This window comes from Lissotriton helveticus, chromosome 8 (genome assembly GCF_964261635.1).
Source record: "Lissotriton helveticus chromosome 8, aLisHel1.1, whole genome shotgun sequence".
NCBI lineage: Eukaryota > Metazoa > Chordata > Amphibia > Caudata > Salamandridae > Lissotriton > Lissotriton helveticus.
This window is the reverse complement of record NC_136069.1, coordinates 1538886140-1538902083: the sequence shown is the minus strand read 5'-3', so window position 1 is coordinate 1538902083 and position 15944 is coordinate 1538886140. Positions and strand designations below refer to the sequence as shown.

Sequence of the window (15944 nt, the reverse complement as noted above, 5' to 3'; positions counted from 1 at the left end):
ACTGCCCCACCTTCTGCCTTCCTATTTCCTGAGCAGTAGTTGTTTGTGTATAGAGAGAGAGGTCGCAGGCAAGATAATTTTGTGAGTAGGATACAGAACCCTAAATAGCTGGTGAGAGGTATAAGTTATTCTAAAAGCATAAAAACAGTACACCTGTGAAATGAAATGCTTTCATATGTGATCTTCTGTGTTTATTGTCCTGTGCAAAAAGTTGCACCTTGTGTTTGAAGGTTGAAATTATTTCAAGCTTGCATGGATGCAGAAATTTCTGAGTGACTTTTATACATTTGTTAGTATTCTTCACTGTCAGGATGGCCAAGTGGTCTAAGGCGCTGTGTTTAGGCCGTAGTCTCCTCTGGAGGCATGGGTTCGAATCCCACTTCTAACATGATTTTTGGAGATATAATCTTCTTCATCAGGATAACATCTGATGGAAGTTGCATCTGTTCGTCTTCACCTGGGACGTTATTCCGTCCTCGTCTAGTCAAGAGAGCTTGGGTTTCTCATATATTTCTGTTGTACAAATTCTTGCTGATTAAATGCAATCCTTACCAAATGAGCTTATGACCCATGTAAGAGCTCATCTAGTAGAGTCATTCTCTTGTATTCCCTGGCCAGACAGGCCATGCAAATTTGGAAGAATGCCAAGCACCTGGAAGACAGCTGGACTCCAGCACACTTACAGCAATTTCCTCAGGGCTGTGATCAGGGGCTGCTTAGATTTGCGTATTCCACCCTATGTTGTGACATTGAGATCCCTTGTTGAATTTGCTTTAGTCAGCCAAGATGTGGCTGTTGACTCAATTTCAAACAACTTTGGGCCGTTCAAGTGGCTGGTGAATAGCACTTTCTCTTTGTACGCTTTAAAGGTCTAAAGAGTTCTTCATAGGTACTGCTCTGTATGGATTGTTCAAAGATCTGTTGGAAATGCTTATAATGGGATAAATAAATTGACGGCATGCCTTTTCGGTACCAAACTTGCATGGCTGTCTAGCTTGTAGAAGGTGCTGCAAATGCAAGTCAGGATGGCCGAGTGGTCTAAGGCACTGCGTTCAGGTCGCAGTCTCTTCTGGAGGCGTGGGTTCAAATCCTACTTCTGACAACCCTGTGTTTAATCTTATTTTTTCTTGAGGGAGAAAATCAGATCATTTTCCTCACATGGGCTTATATGGTTGTCTTTTTGCAAAAGTGCAGTGAGTTTTTTTCTTGCTATAGCCACTCCTGGCCTAAGATGTGTGTTGTTTTTTGTTCACACTATCTTTCTCACTATGTAGATGGACAAGCAACATGTGGTCAGGATGGCCGAGTGGTCTAAGGGGCTGCGTTAAGTCCGCAGTCTCTCCTTGAGGCGTGGGTTCGAATCCCACATCTGACAAAACTTTAAGTCCATTTTGTCTCTGCGTTCCTTCAGAATCTCAGCTAAAAATTGACAGTGCATATAATATCTGAATAAGTATCAAACTTGTTTCAACTGCAAATGAATTTGCCCAATTCTGTCTTCAAGCTCGTATAATATTCTTCTAGCACTAGTGGTGTTTTATGTGTTTTTTGGGGGGGTGCCTAAAAAATCCCTTTTATTGAAAAAATGGCTTACATTCAGTCTTGTGATATTTTTGGTTTCCAATAAGTAGATTTTTAATTTTATGTAACCTCATTTTCTAATGCTCCATTCAAGAGATGTTTCCACTATGGAATGAAGAGCAAGGGGCAAGAGCACGAATGATAGAGCGGGTGAGTGAGATGGGGTGTTGAGGAAGGAGAGAATGAAACAAAGACAGAGTGAGTGAACGGCAGGTAGGCATAGAAGAGGAGACTAGAAGTGAAGGTGACTTGCTTTTCCCTGCTCTTGACCTCCCACCCATCTCAAACCAATCACAAACATACCTTCTATGCAACGTTGGTATGCAGAACTTCACTCCTCAGCCAGTGAGGGTGAGTCCCAAGCCAGGGGCTAGAGAGCAAAAGAATGGATGTGCTCAGACGTTCCTTGCTAGGGACAGTTGATCTGAAACAAGGCCTGCTCTCTTGTTTCCAGCAAGGATCTAGAAATTCTGCATGAATCTGCAAGGCACAATGACAGCATAAATTTGCATAAACTGCCCCACCTTCTGCCTTCCTACTTCCTGAGCAGTAGTTGTTTGTGTATAGAGAGAGAGGTCGCAGGCAAGGTAATTTTGTGAGTAGGATACAGAACCCTAAATAGCTGGTGAGAGGTATAAGTTATTCTAAAAGCATAAAAACAGTACACCTGTGAAATGAAATGCTTTCATATGTGATCTTCTGTGTTTATTGTCCTGTGCAAAAAGTTGCACCTTGTGTTTGAAGGTTGAAATTATTTCAAGCTTGCATGGACGCAGAAATTTCTGAGTGACTTTTATACATTTCTTAGGACTCTTCACTGTCAGGATGGCCGAGTGGTCTAAGGTGCTGTGTTTAGGCTGCAGTCTCCTCTGGAGGCGTGGGTGCGAATCCCACTTCTGACATGACTTTTGGAGATATAATCTTCTTCATCAGGATAACATCTGATGGAAGTTGCATCTGTTCGTCTTCACCTGGGACGTTATTCCGTCCTCGTAGAGTCAAGAGAGCTTGGGTTTCTCATATATTTCTGTTGTACAAAGTCTTGCTGATAAAGTGCAATCCTTACCAAATGAGCTTAGGACCCATGTAAGAGCTCATCTAGAAGAGTCATGCTCTTGTATTCCCTGGCCAGCCAGGCCATGCAAATTTGGAAGAATGCAAAGCACCTGGTAGACAGCTGGACTCCAGCACACTTACAGCAATGTCCTCAGGGCTGTGATCAGGGGCTGCTTAGATTTGCGTATTCCTCCCTATGTTGTGACATTGAGATCCCTTGTTGAATTTGCTTTAGTCAGCCAAGATGTGGTTGTTGACTCAATTTCAAAGCAGCTTTGGGCCGTTCAAGTGGCTGGTGAATAGCACTTTCTCTTTGTACGCTTTAAAGGTCTAAAGAGTTCTTCATAGGTACTGCTCTGTATGGATTGTTCAAAGATCTGTTGGAAATGCTTATAATGGGATAAATAAATTGAGGGCATGCCTTTTCGGTACCAAACTTGCATTGCTGTCTGGCTTGTGGAAGGTGCTGCCAATGCAAGTCAGGATGGCCGAGTGGTCTAAGGCGCTGCGTTCAGGTCGCAGTCTCTTCTGGAGGCGTGGGTTCAAATCCCACTTCTGACAAACCTGTGTTTAATTTTTTTTCTTGAGGGAGAAAATCAGATCATTTCCCTCACATGGGCTTATATGGTTGTCTTTTTGGAAAAGTGCAGTGAGTTTTTTTCTTGCTATAGCCACTCATGGCCTAAGATGTGTGTTGTTTTTTGTTCACACTATCTTTCTTACTATGTAGATGGACAAGCAATATCTGGTCAGGATGGCCGAGTGGTCTAAGGCGCTGCGTTAAGGCCGCAGTCTCTCCTGGAGGCGTGGGTTCGAATCCCACATCTGACAAAACTTTAAGTCCATTTTGTCTCTGCATTCCTTCAGAATCTCAGCTAAAAATTAGCAGTGCATATAATATCTGAATAAGTACCAAACTTCAGTTTCAACTGCAAATGAATTTGCCCAATTCTGTCTTCAAGCTCGTATAATATTCTTCTAGCACTAGTGGTGTTTTATGTGTTTTTTGGGGGGTGCCTAAAAAATCCTTTTTATTGAAGAAATGGCTTACATTCAGTCTTGTGATATTTTTGGTTTCCAATAAGTAGATTTTTAATTTTATGTAACCTCATTTTCTAATGCTCCATTCAAGAGATGTTTCCACTATGAAATGAAGAGCAAGGGGAAAGAGCACGAATGATAGAGCGAGTGAGTGAGATGGGGTGTTGAGGAAGGAGAGAATGAAACAAAGACAGAGTGAGTGAACGGCAGGTAGGCATAGAAGAGGAGACTAGAAGTGAAGGTGACTTGCTTTTCCCTGCTCTTGACCTCCCACCCATCTCAAACCAATCACAAACATACCTTCTATGCAACGTTGGTATGCAAAACTTCACTCCTCAGCCAGTGAGGGTGAGTCCCAGGCCAGGGGCTAGAGAGCAAAAGAATGGATGTGCTCAGACATTCCTTGCTAGGGACAGTTGATCTGAAACAAGGCCTGCTCCCTTGTTTCCAGAAAGGATCTAGAAATTCTGCATGAATCTGCAAGGCACATTGACAGCATAAATTTGCATAAACTGCCCCACCTTCTGCCTTCCTACGTCCTGAGCAGTAGTTGTTTGTGTATAGAGAGAGAGGTCGCAGGCCAGGTAATTTTGTGAGTAGGATACAGAACCCTAAATAGCTGGTGAGAGGTATAAGTTATTCTAAAAGCATAAAAACAGTACACCTGTGAAATGAAATGCTTTCATATGTGATCTTCTGTGTTTATTGTCCTGTGCAAAAAGTTGCACCTTGTGTTTGAAGGTTGAAATTATTTCAAGCTTGCATGGACGCAGAAATTTCTGAGTGACTTTTATACATTTCTTAGGATTCTTCACTGTCAGGATGGCCGAGTGGTCTAAGGTGCTGTGTTTAGGCCGCAGTCTCCTCTGGAGGCGTGGGTGCGAATCCCACTTCTGACATGACTTTTGGAGATATAATCTTCTTCATCAGGATAACATCTGATGGAAGTTGCATCTGTTCGTCTTCACCTGGGACGTTATTCCGTCCTCGTAGAGTCAAGAGAGCTTGGGTTTCTCATATATTTCTGTTGTACAAAGTCTTGCTGATAAAGTGCAATCCTTACCAAATGATTTTAGGACCCATGTAAGAGCTCATCTAGAAGAGTCATGCTCTTGTATTCCCTGGCCAGCCAGGCCATGCAAATTTGAAAGAATGCCAAGCACCTGGTAGACAGCTGGACTCCAGCACACTTACAGCAATTTCCTCAGGGCTGTGATCAGGGGCTGCTTAGATTTGCGTATTCCACCCTATGTTGTGACATTGAGATCCCTTGTTGAATTTGCTTTAGTCAGCCAAGATGTGGTTGTTGACTCAATTTCAAAGCAGCTTTCGGCCGTTCAAGTGGCTGGTGAATAGCACTTTCTCTTTGTACGCTTTAAAGGTCTAAAGAGTTCTTCATAGGTACTGCTCTGTATGGATTGTTCAAAGATCTGTGGGAAATGCTTATAATGGGATAAATAAATTGAGGGCATGCCTTTTCGGTACCAAACTTGCATGGCTGTCTGGCTTGTGGAAGGTGCTGCAAATGCAAGTCAGGATGGCCGAGTGGTCTAAGGCGCTGTGTTCAGGTCGCAGTCTCTTCTGGAGGCGTAGGTTCAAACCCCACATCTGTCAAACCTGTGTTTAATCTTCTTTTTTCTTGAGGGAGAAAATCAGATCATTTCCCTCACATGGGCTTATATGGTTGTCTTTTGGAAAAGTGAAGTGAGTTTTTTTCTTGCTATAGCCACTCATGGCCTAAGATGTGTGTTGTTTATTGTTCACAATATCTTTCTCACTATGTAGATGGACAAAAAGCATGTGGTCAGGATGGCAGAGTGGTCTAGGGCGCTGCGTTAAGGCCGCAGTCTCTCCTGGAGGCGTAGGTTCAAATCCCACTTCTGACAAAACTTTAAGTACATTTTGTCTCTGCGTTCCTTCAGAATCTCAGCTAAAAATTGACAGTGCATATAATATCTGAATAAGTACCAAACTTCAGTTTCAACTGCAAATGAATTTGCCCAATTCTGTCTTCAAGCTCGTATAATATTCTTCTAGCACTAGTGGTGTTTTATGTGTTTTTTGGGGGGTGCCTAAAAATCCCTTTTATTGAAGAAATGGCTTACATTCAGTCTTGTGATATTTTTGGTTTCCAATAAGTAGATTTTTAATTTTATGTAACCTCATTTTCTAATGCTCCATTCAAGAGATGTTTCCACTATGAAATGAAGAACAAGGGGAAAGAGCACGAATGATAGAGCCAGTGAGTGAGATGGGGTGTTGCGGAAGGAGAGAATGAAACAAAGACAAAGTGAGTGAACGGCAGGTAGGCATAGAAGAGGAGACTAGAAGTGAAGGTGACTTGCTTTTCCCTGCTTTTGACCTCCCACCCATCTCAAACCAATCACAAACATACCTTCTATGCAACGTTGGTATGCAGAACTTCACTCCTCAGCCAGTGAGGGTGAGTCCCAAGCCAGGGGCTAGAGAGCAAAAGAATGGATGTGCTCAGACGTTCCTTGCTAGGGACAATTGATCTGAAACAAGGCCTGCTCTCTTGTTTCCAGCAAGGATCTAGAAATTCTGCATGAATCTGCAAGGCACATTGACAGCATAAATTTGTATAAACTGCCCCACCTTCTGCCTTCCTATTTCCTGAGCAGTAGTTGTTTGTGTATAGAGAGAGAGGTCGCAGGCAAGATAATTTTGTGAGTAGGATACAGAACCCTAAATAGCTGGTGAGAGGTATAAGTTATTCTAAAAGCATAAAAACAGTACACCTGTGAAATGAAATGCTTTCATATGTGATCTTCTGTGTTTATTGTCCTGTGCAAAAAGTTGCACCTTGTGTTTGAAGGTTGAAATTATTTCAAGCTTGCATGGATGCAGAAATTTCTGAGTGACTTTTATACATTTGTTAGTATTCTTCACTGTCAGGATGGCCAAGTGGTCTAAGGCGCTGTGTTTAGGCCGTAGTCTCCTCTGGAGGCATGGGTTCGAATCCCACTTCTAACATGATTTTTGGAGATATAATCTTCTTCATCAGGATAACATCTGATGGAAGTTGCATCTGTTCGTCTTCACCTGGGACGTTATTCCGTCCTCGTCTAGTCAAGAGAGCTTGGGTTTCTCATATATTTCTGTTGTACAAATTCTTGCTGATTAAATGCAATCCTTACCAAATGAGCTTATGACCCATGTAAGAGCTCATCTAGAAGAGTCATGCTCTTGTATTCCCTGGCCAGCCAGGCCATGCAAATTTGGAAGAATGCCAAGCACCTGGAAGACAGCTGGACTCCAGCACACTTACAGCAATTTCCTCAGGGCTGTGATCAGGGGCTGCTTAGATTTGCGTATTCCACCCTATGTTGTGACATTGAGATCCCTTGTTGAATTTGCTTTAGTCAGCCAAGATGTGGCTGTTGACTCAATTTCAAACAACTTTGGGCCGTTCAAGTGGCTGGTGAATAGCACTTTCTCTTTGTACGCTTTAAAGGTCTAAAGAGTTCTTCATAGGTACTGCTCTGTATGGATTGTTCAAAGATCTGTTGGAAATGCTTATAATGGGATAAATAAATTGACGGCATGCCTTTTCGGTACCAAACTTGCATGGCTGTCTAGCTTGTAGAAGGTGCTGCAAATGCAAGTCAGGATGGCCGAGTGGTCTAAGGCACTGCGTTCAGGTCGCAGTCTCTTCTGGAGGCGTGGGTTCAAATCCTACTTCTGACAACCCTGTGTTTAATCTTATTTTTTCTTGAGGGAGAAAATCAGATCATTTTCCTCACATGGGCTTATATGGTTGTCTTTTTGCAAAAGTGCAGTGAGTTTTTTTCTTGCTATAGCCACTCATGGCCTAAGATGTGTGTTTTTTTTGTTCACACTATCTTTCTCACTATGTAGATGAACAAGCAACATGTGGTCAGGATGGCCGAGTGGTCTAAGGCGCTGCGTTAAGGCCGCAGTCTCTCCTGGAGGCGTGGGTTCGAATCCCACATCTGACAAAACTTTAAGTCCATTTTGTCTCTGCGTTCCTTCAGAATCTCAGCTAAAAATTGACAGTGCATATAATATCTGAATAAGTATCAAACTTGTTTCAACTGCAAATGAATTTGCCCAATTCTGTCTTCAAGCTCGTATAATATTCTTCTAGCACTAGTGGTGTTTTATGTGTTTTTTGGGGGGGTGCCTAAAAAATCCCTTTTATTGAAAAAATGGCTTACATTCAGTCTTGTGATATTTTTGGTTTCCAATAAGTAGATTTTTAATTTTATGTAACCTCATTTTCTAATGCTCCATTCAAGAGATGTTTCCACTATGGAATGAAGAGCAAGGGGCAAGAGCACGAATGATAGAGCGGGTGAGTGAGATGGGGTGTTGAGGAAGGAGAGAATGAAACAAAGACAGAGTGAGTGAACTGCAGGTAGGCATAGAAGAGGAGACTAGAAGTGAAGGTGACTTGCTTTTCCCTGCTCTTGACCTCCCACCCATCTCAAACCAATCACAAACATACCTTCTATGCAACGTTGGTATGCAGAACTTCACTCCTCAGCCAGTGAGGGTGAGTCCCAAGCCAGGGGCTAGAGAGCAAAAGAATGGATGTGCTCAGACGTTCCTTGCTAGGGACAGTTGATCTGAAACAAGGCCTGCTCTCTTGTTTCCAGCAAGGATCTAGAAATTCTGCATGAATCTGCAAGGCACAATGACAGCATAAATTTGCATAAACTGCCCCACCTTCTGCCTTCCTACTTCCTGAGCAGTAGTTGTTTGTGTATAGAGAGAGAGGTCGCAGGCAAGGTAATTTTGTGAGTAGGATACAGAACCCTAAATAGCTGGTGAGAGGTATAAGTTATTCTAAAAGCATAAAAACAGTACACCTGTGAAATGAAATGCTTTCATATGTGATCTTCTGTGTTTATTGTCCTGTGCAAAAAGTTGCACCTTGTGTTTGAAGGTTGAAATTATTTCAAGCTTGCATGGACGCAGAAATTTCTGAGTGACTTTTATACATTTCTTAGGACTCTTCACTGTCAGGATGGCCGAGTGGTCTAAGGTGCTGTGTTTAGGCTGCAGTCTCCTCTGGAGGCGTGGGTGCGAATCCCACTTCTGACATGACTTTTGGAGATATAATCTTCTTCATCAGGATAACATCTGATGGAAGTTGCATCTGTTCGTCTTCACCTGGGACGTTATTCCGTCCTCGTAGAGTCAAGAGAGCTTGGGTTTCTCATATATTTCTGTTGTACAAAGTCTTGCTGATAAAGTGCAATCCTTACCAAATGAGCTTAGGACCCATGTAAGAGCTCATCTAGAAGAGTCATGCTCTTGTATTCCCTGGCCAGCCAGGCCATGCAAATTTGGAAGAATGCAAAGCACCTGGTAGACAGCTGGACTCCAGCACACTTACAGCAATGTCCTCAGGGCTGTGATCAGGGGCTGCTTAGATTTGCGTATTCCTCCCTATGTTGTGACATTGAGATCCCTTGTTGAATTTGCTTTAGTCAGCCAAGATGTGGTTGTTGACTCAATTTCAAAGCAGCTTTGGGCCGTTCAAGTGGCTGGTGAATAGCACTTTCTCTTTGTACGCTTTAAAGGTCTAAAGAGTTCTTCATAGGTACTGCTCTGTATGGATTGTTCAAAGATCTGTTGGAAATGCTTATAATGGGATAAATAAATTGAGGGCATGCCTTTTCGGTACCAAACTTGCATTGCTGTCTGGCTTGTGGAAGGTGCTGCCAATGCAAGTCAGGATGGCCGAGTGGTCTAAGGCGCTGCGTTCAGGTCGCAGTCTCTTCTGGAGGCGTGGGTTCAAATCCCACTTCTGACAAACCTGTGTTTAATTTTTTTTCTTGAGGGAGAAAATCAGATCATTTCCCTCACATGGGCTTATATGGTTGTCTTTTTGGAAAAGTGCAGTGAGTTTTTTTTCTTGCTATAGCCACTCATGGCCTAAGATGTGTGTTGTTTTTTGTTCACACTATCTTTCTTACTATGTAGATGGACAAGCAATATCTGGTCAGGATGGCCGAGTGGTCTAAGGCGCTGCGTTAAGGCCGCAGTCTCTCCTGGAGGCGTGGGTTCGAATCCCACATCTGACAAAACTTTAAGTCCATTTTGTCTCTGCATTCCTTCAGAATCTCAGCTAAAAATTAGCAGTGCATATAATATCTGAATAAGTACCAAACTTCAGTTTCAACTGCAAATGAATTTGCCCAATTCTGTCTTCAAGCTCGTATAATATTCTTCTAGCACTAGTGGTGTTTTATGTGTTTTTTGGGGGGTGCCTAAAAAATCCTTTTTATTGAAGAAATGGCTTACATTCAGTCTTGTGATATTTTTGGTTTCCAATAAGTAGATTTTTAATTTTATGTAACCTCATTTTCTAATGCTCCATTCAAGAGATGTTTCCACTATGAAATGAAGAGCAAGGGGAAAGAGCACGAATGATAGAGCGAGTGAGTGAGATGGGGTGTTGAGGAAGGAGAGAATGAAACAAAGACAGAGTGAGTGAACGGCAGGTAGGCATAGAAGAGGAGACTAGAAGTGAAGGTGACTTGCTTTTCCCTGCTCTTGACCTCCCACCCATCTCAAACCAATCACAAACATACCTTCTATGCAACGTTGGTATGCAAAACTTCACTCCTCAGCCAGTGAGGGTGAGTCCCAGGCCAGGGGCTAGAGAGCAAAAGAATGGATGTGCTCAGACATTCCTTGCTAGGGACAGTTGATCTGAAACAAGGCCTGCTCCCTTGTTTCCAGAAAGGATCTAGAAATTCTGCATGAATCTGCAAGGCACATTGACAGCATAAATTTGCATAAACTGCCCCACCTTCTGCCTTCCTACGTCCTGAGCAGTAGTTGTTTGTGTATAGAGAGAGAGGTCGCAGGCCAGGTAATTTTGTGAGTAGGATACAGAACCCTAAATAGCTGGTGAGAGGTATAAGTTATTCTAAAAGCATAAAAACAGTACACCTGTGAAATGAAATGCTTTCATATGTGATCTTCTGTGTTTATTGTCCTGTGCAAAAAGTTGCACCTTGTGTTTGAAGGTTGAAATTATTTCAAGCTTGCATGGACGCAGAAATTTCTGAGTGACTTTTATACATTTCTTAGGATTCTTCACTGTCAGGATGGCCGAGTGGTCTAAGGTGCTGTGTTTAGGCCGCAGTCTCCTCTGGAGGCGTGGGTGCGAATCCCACTTCTGACATGACTTTTGGAGATATAATCTTCTTCATCAGGATAACATCTGATGGAAGTTGCATCTGTTCGTCTTCACCTGGGACGTTATTCCGTCCTCGTAGAGTCAAGAGAGCTTGGGTTTCTCATATATTTCTGTTGTACAAAGTCTTGCTGATAAAGTGCAATCCTTACCAAATGATTTTAGGACCCATGTAAGAGCTCATCTAGAAGAGTCATGCTCTTGTATTCCCTGGCCAGCCAGGCCATGCAAATTTGAAAGAATGCCAAGCACCTGGTAGACAGCTGGACTCCAGCACACTTACAGCAATTTCCTCAGGGCTGTGATCAGGGGCTGCTTAGATTTGCGTATTCCACCCTATGTTGTGACATTGAGATCCCTTGTTGAATTTGCTTTAGTCAGCCAAGATGTGGTTGTTGACTCAATTTCAAAGCAGCTTTCGGCCGTTCAAGTGGCTGGTGAATAGCACTTTCTCTTTGTACGCTTTAAAGGTCTAAAGAGTTCTTCATAGGTACTGCTCTGTATGGATTGTTCAAAGATCTGTGGGAAATGCTTATAATGGGATAAATAAATTGAGGGCATGCCTTTTCGGTACCAAACTTGCATGGCTGTCTGGCTTGTGGAAGGTGCTGCAAATGCAAGTCAGGATGGCCGAGTGGTCTAAGGCGCTGTGTTCAGGTCGCAGTCTCTTCTGGAGGTGTAGGTTCAAACCCCACATCTGTCAAACCTGTGTTTAATCTTCTTTTTTCTTGAGGGAGAAAATCAGATCATTTCCCTCACATGGGCTTATATGGTTGTCTTTTGGAAAAGTGAAGTGAGTTTTTTTCTTGCTATAGCCACTCATGGCCTAAGATGTGTGTTGTTTATTGTTCACAATATCTTTCTCACTATGTAGATGGACAAAAAGCATGTGGTCAGGATGGCAGAGTGGTCTAGGGTGCTGCGTTAAGGCCGCAGTCTCTCCTGGAGGCGTAGGTTCAAATCCCACATCTGACAAAACTTTAAGTACATTTTGTCTCTGCGTTCCTTCAGAATCTCAGCTAAAAATTGACAGTGCATATAATATCTGAATAAGTACCAAACTTCAGTTTCAACTGCAAATGAATTTGCCCAATTCTGTCTTCAAGCTCGTATAATATTCTTCTAGCACTAGTGGTGTTTTATGTGTTTTTTGGGGGGTGCCTAAAAAATCCCTTTTATTGAAGAAATGGCTTACATTCAGTCTTGTGATATTTTTGGTTTCCAATAAGTAGATTTTTAATTTTATGTAACCTCATTTTCTAATGCTCCATTCAAGAGATGTTTCCACTATGAAATGAAGAACAAGGGGAAAGAGCACGAATGATAGAGCCAGTGAGTGAGATGGGGTGTTGCGGAAGGAGAGAATGAAACAAAGACAAAGTGAGTGAACGGCAGGTAGGCATAGAAGAGGAGACTAGAAGTGAAGGTGACTTGCTTTTCCCTGCTTTTGACCTCCCACCCATCTCAAACCAATCACAAACATACCTTCTATGCAACGTTGGTATGCAGAACTTCACTCCTCAGCCAGTGAGGGTGAGTCCCAAGCCAGGGGCTAGAGAGCAAAAGAATGGATGTGCTCAGATGTTCCTTGCTAGGGACAGTTGATCTGAAACAAGGCCTGCTCTCTTGTTTCCAGCAAGGATCTAGAAATTCTGCATGAATCTGCAAGGCACATTGACAGCATAAATTTGCATAAACTGCCCCATCTTCTGTCTTCCTACTTCCTGAGCAGTAGTTGTTTGTGTATAGAGAGATAGGTCGCAGGCAAGGTAATTTTGTGAGTAGGATACAGAACCCTAAATAGCTGGTGAGAGGTATAAGTTATTCTAAAAGCATAAAAACAGTACACCTGTGAAATGAAATGCTTTCATATGTGATCTTCTGTGTTTATTGTCCTGTGCAAAAAGTTGCACCTTGTGTTTGAAGGTTGAAATTATTTCAAGCTTGCATGGACGCAGAAATTTCTGAGTGACTTTTATACATTTCTTAGGACTCTTCACTGTCAGGATGGCCGAGTGGTCTAAGGCGCTGTGTTTAGGCTGCAGTCTCCTCTGGAGGCGTGGGTTCGAAAGCCACTTCTCACATGACTTTTGGAGATATAATCTTCTTCATCAGGGTAACATCTGATGGAAGTTGCATCTGTTCGTCTTCACCTGGGACGTTATTCCATCCTCGTCTAGTCAAGAGAGCTTGGGTTTCTCATATATTTCTGTTGTACAAAGTCTTGCTGATAAAGTGCAATCCTTACCAAATGAGCTCATGACCCATGTAAGAGCTCATCTAGAAGAGTCATTCTCTTGTATTCCCTAGCCAGACAGGCCATGCCAATTTGGAAGAATGCCAAGCACCTGGTAGACAGCTGGACTCCAACACACTTACAGCAATTTCCTCAGGGCTGTGATCAGGGGCTGCTTAGATTTGCGTATTCCACCTGTGGAATTTCTAATTGGGGGGCACTACCAACCAGAATATAAGATCCTTAATTATTGCCCGGCGGTGTCGCCTCTTGAACCCACAAAGAAGTTAAACTATTGAAGAGGCAGGCGCTGGAGACTGGAAGGCAGGAAACAAGGTTTTCATTCTCTCCGGAGGAGAACACAACGAAACGGACAGAAGGTATCGTTCTGAGGTGCTCTAACTGCATCCCTGAGGCCTGGCCTCTTATACACAAGTTTATCTCTTTATTACATGTAACACATTCTCGTTGATACTTTGATGTACGGAAAGACATCCTCAGAATCCCCCCCTTCCCAGCCCGTTCCCACGCAAGGTTACAGTGGAAGTCCCCGCCCCGTTCACAACAGGTGATGATCATCGCGCAGCTGGGTATTCCGCCGATTCACGGAGTGTGCGGGTTTCGATCGGATCTCGTGGGATGGGGGGGGCTTTGATCATCTCGGGGGTCCTTTGAGGAGGGAAGCTTTCTATTGTATGGGGAGGGGCAAGGGATTGGTATCGGCAGAGCTAGGTGTCGGCCTGGGAACGGGGAAGGCAAACGGGCACACGGGGAAAAGGGGTTTGCATCAAAAAGGGCCGGAGATCATGACGGGGAAGCAGGGAGGTGTCGTGCTGGGAACAGGATGAGGGCCTGGGGCAGAGCAGCGCCGAAGAGGGGTTTATGACTCAAGGCAGGTGCAAGCAGGGGGTTGCCAGCGAAGCTAGGAGAGAGAGAGAGACGCGCTGGCTCTCGGCGAGAGCAGGGAAGCCATGGTGTCCAAAATGGCGGCTGTTTTACGCGCACAAAAGGTTTAAGGAGAGCAAGAGGGCGCCGATAATGTTGACGGTTTTCAGCCTAACTTTCAACAGTCCTCCCTTTTCAACATATCTAGCCAACTTGCTTACTCAATGTCAATTTTCATCAAATTCCTAACTTCGGTATCATACAATGCCCTCATATGTTCGCTTCCAATGTCCACAGTTTTGGGAAAAATACAACTCGCACATAAGGAACACATAGGCGGCAAACATTGAATTCCTAAGCATAGGCCACATATTACAACTACGGGAATCAGGATAATGGTGAGCAGTCTCCAGCCCCAGCTTTTGACGGTGTCCCAGAACCAACCACCAAGCGACCATTCTTCTTGCTCTTGGTGAACTTCCGAAGAGAGTCTGTGAAGATGTTCGATGGCTTTGTACACTGAGGGTGAGTTGTCCGGTATGTATGTACAACAGCTGGCCCCAATAATGCGGCATGCTCCTCCACGGTCCGCCAGAACCACATCTAGAACGAGGCGGTTCTGAAGAGCCACCAAACGGACCGCTTGGAGCTCGGCAGTGTTGTTGGCAAAGATGCCCGCTGTGATGTTCATGGTTGTCTCGACTGCCTGAGTCAAATGTCGGATGGCACGGCTGTTTGCCATCGGGCCCCAGAGGGGGACGAGTCCTTTCATAGCATCGAGGAACTGTGCCCCTGTTGAGTCGGCTTGCTCAACGTCTTTGGCTCGTTTTTGTCTGTGGTGATTCGCTGGGGCCACATAAGTTGGAGGAAGGACGAAGGAGATGTAGCAAGTGCCCCCCCAGCCTTTGGGGAGCCAGGTGTAGGCCTTCGTGCCACAGATGAAATACATGTTTGGGGATGACACAAAGGAAGGTGGATCCGTGGAGTCCAAAGTTCTGGTAAAGCGGCAAGCGCTGCGACCCACCAGCTGTGTCCCAAGTCCTTCTACACACATGTGGCCTGTGACGTTGATGACCGTCAGGGCCACAGTCAGAGTGGCAGCCGTTCGTTTCCGCAGATAGGAGAAGGTGGGTCTGGTTGGATTGTTGAACACCTGCATTTCGATTCGTTCTTTGGCCGGGATGTCCATTTGGATCGAGTCGCTGGGGGTCAGCGGGCAGAAGTGTGTCTTTGTCTTGTTTCGCCCGGCCCCATGAGGAGAATGTGCTGCAGTTCTGCTGGAGGTGGCATTGTCCGTATAGCTCTCTTGCAAGAGGATCAGCCAGGCAAGGCAGGAGCCGTGGACGGAGAAGGGTGAAGGGATGAATGGTATTGAATGTCCAGTGGCATGGGGTAGCAACCCACAGATCCAGCAGTTGGTGGCGTTGGTGGCAAGATTGTGCTGGTGAAGTAGTTGCACGAAAGAGTTGTTCCAAAACTCCTTTCGTCTCTCTCTTAGTTGAGGAGAGAGCGAAATTAGATAATGTTCCTTCATGGTGGTAGGCTGAGCAGTGGTTAGGAATGTTTCGTGAGCAGGTGCATGTTCTTCCATAATCCAGAGCGTAGTCATGAGGAGAAAACAGAGGAGAATTACGATGAAGAGTGCAATTGTCTTTGAGCTATGGAGCCTGTCTATTCTCGGATTTCTGTAGTGGGTATTTCCTGCTGTCTCCGTCGGCTTCTTATTTGGCGCTTCCATCATCTTCTTATCTGGCGCTTCCATCATCTTCGTCTTCAAGGTGCTCGGTAGTGGGCAGGACCACAGACTTAGTTTTAGCTTCTCTCCAGGTAACCCTTGGTAGTTTGGGTCACCGTTCTGAGATCCTCTAACCTAGTCCGTGGCCTACTTAGCCGAAGCTCCCTCCTTTCGACGCAGGAAATACCCTTCTCGAGATGGCACAGTGGGGTCAG

At 44.3% G+C, this 15944-nt stretch overlaps 11 non-coding genes across 11 annotated transcripts; all 11 read left to right on the top strand.

The window, feature by feature from the left end:
• The first annotated feature begins 1019 nt into the window (after positions 1-1019).
• Positions 1020-1102, top strand: TRNAL-CAG (transfer RNA leucine (anticodon CAG)). Its single transcript has one exon. It is a non-coding gene; the product is annotated as a tRNA-Leu (tRNA).
• Positions 1103-2400: 1298 nt separating this feature from the next.
• TRNAL-UAG (transfer RNA leucine (anticodon UAG)) lies at positions 2401-2483 on the top strand. Its single transcript has one exon. It is a non-coding gene; the product is annotated as a tRNA-Leu (tRNA).
• A 632-nt stretch (positions 2484-3115) lies between these two features.
• TRNAL-CAG (transfer RNA leucine (anticodon CAG)) lies at positions 3116-3198 on the top strand. The gene has a single exon. It is a non-coding gene; the product is annotated as a tRNA-Leu (tRNA).
• Positions 3199-3385: 187 nt separating this feature from the next.
• On the top strand, positions 3386-3468 carry TRNAL-AAG (transfer RNA leucine (anticodon AAG)). The gene has a single exon. It is a non-coding gene; the product is annotated as a tRNA-Leu (tRNA).
• Positions 3469-4494: 1026 nt separating this feature from the next.
• TRNAL-UAG (transfer RNA leucine (anticodon UAG)) lies at positions 4495-4577 on the top strand. Its single transcript has one exon. It is a non-coding gene; the product is annotated as a tRNA-Leu (tRNA).
• A 2726-nt stretch (positions 4578-7303) lies between these two features.
• TRNAL-CAG (transfer RNA leucine (anticodon CAG)) lies at positions 7304-7386 on the top strand. Its single transcript has one exon. It is a non-coding gene; the product is annotated as a tRNA-Leu (tRNA).
• A 189-nt stretch (positions 7387-7575) lies between these two features.
• Positions 7576-7658, top strand: TRNAL-AAG (transfer RNA leucine (anticodon AAG)). Its single transcript has one exon. It is a non-coding gene; the product is annotated as a tRNA-Leu (tRNA).
• A 1025-nt stretch (positions 7659-8683) lies between these two features.
• Positions 8684-8766, top strand: TRNAL-UAG (transfer RNA leucine (anticodon UAG)). The gene has a single exon. It is a non-coding gene; the product is annotated as a tRNA-Leu (tRNA).
• A 632-nt stretch (positions 8767-9398) lies between these two features.
• TRNAL-CAG (transfer RNA leucine (anticodon CAG)) lies at positions 9399-9481 on the top strand. Its single transcript has one exon. It is a non-coding gene; the product is annotated as a tRNA-Leu (tRNA).
• A 188-nt stretch (positions 9482-9669) lies between these two features.
• TRNAL-AAG (transfer RNA leucine (anticodon AAG)) lies at positions 9670-9752 on the top strand. The gene has a single exon. It is a non-coding gene; the product is annotated as a tRNA-Leu (tRNA).
• A 1026-nt stretch (positions 9753-10778) lies between these two features.
• Positions 10779-10861, top strand: TRNAL-UAG (transfer RNA leucine (anticodon UAG)). Its single transcript has one exon. It is a non-coding gene; the product is annotated as a tRNA-Leu (tRNA).
• The last annotated feature ends 5083 nt before the right edge of the window (positions 10862-15944 follow it).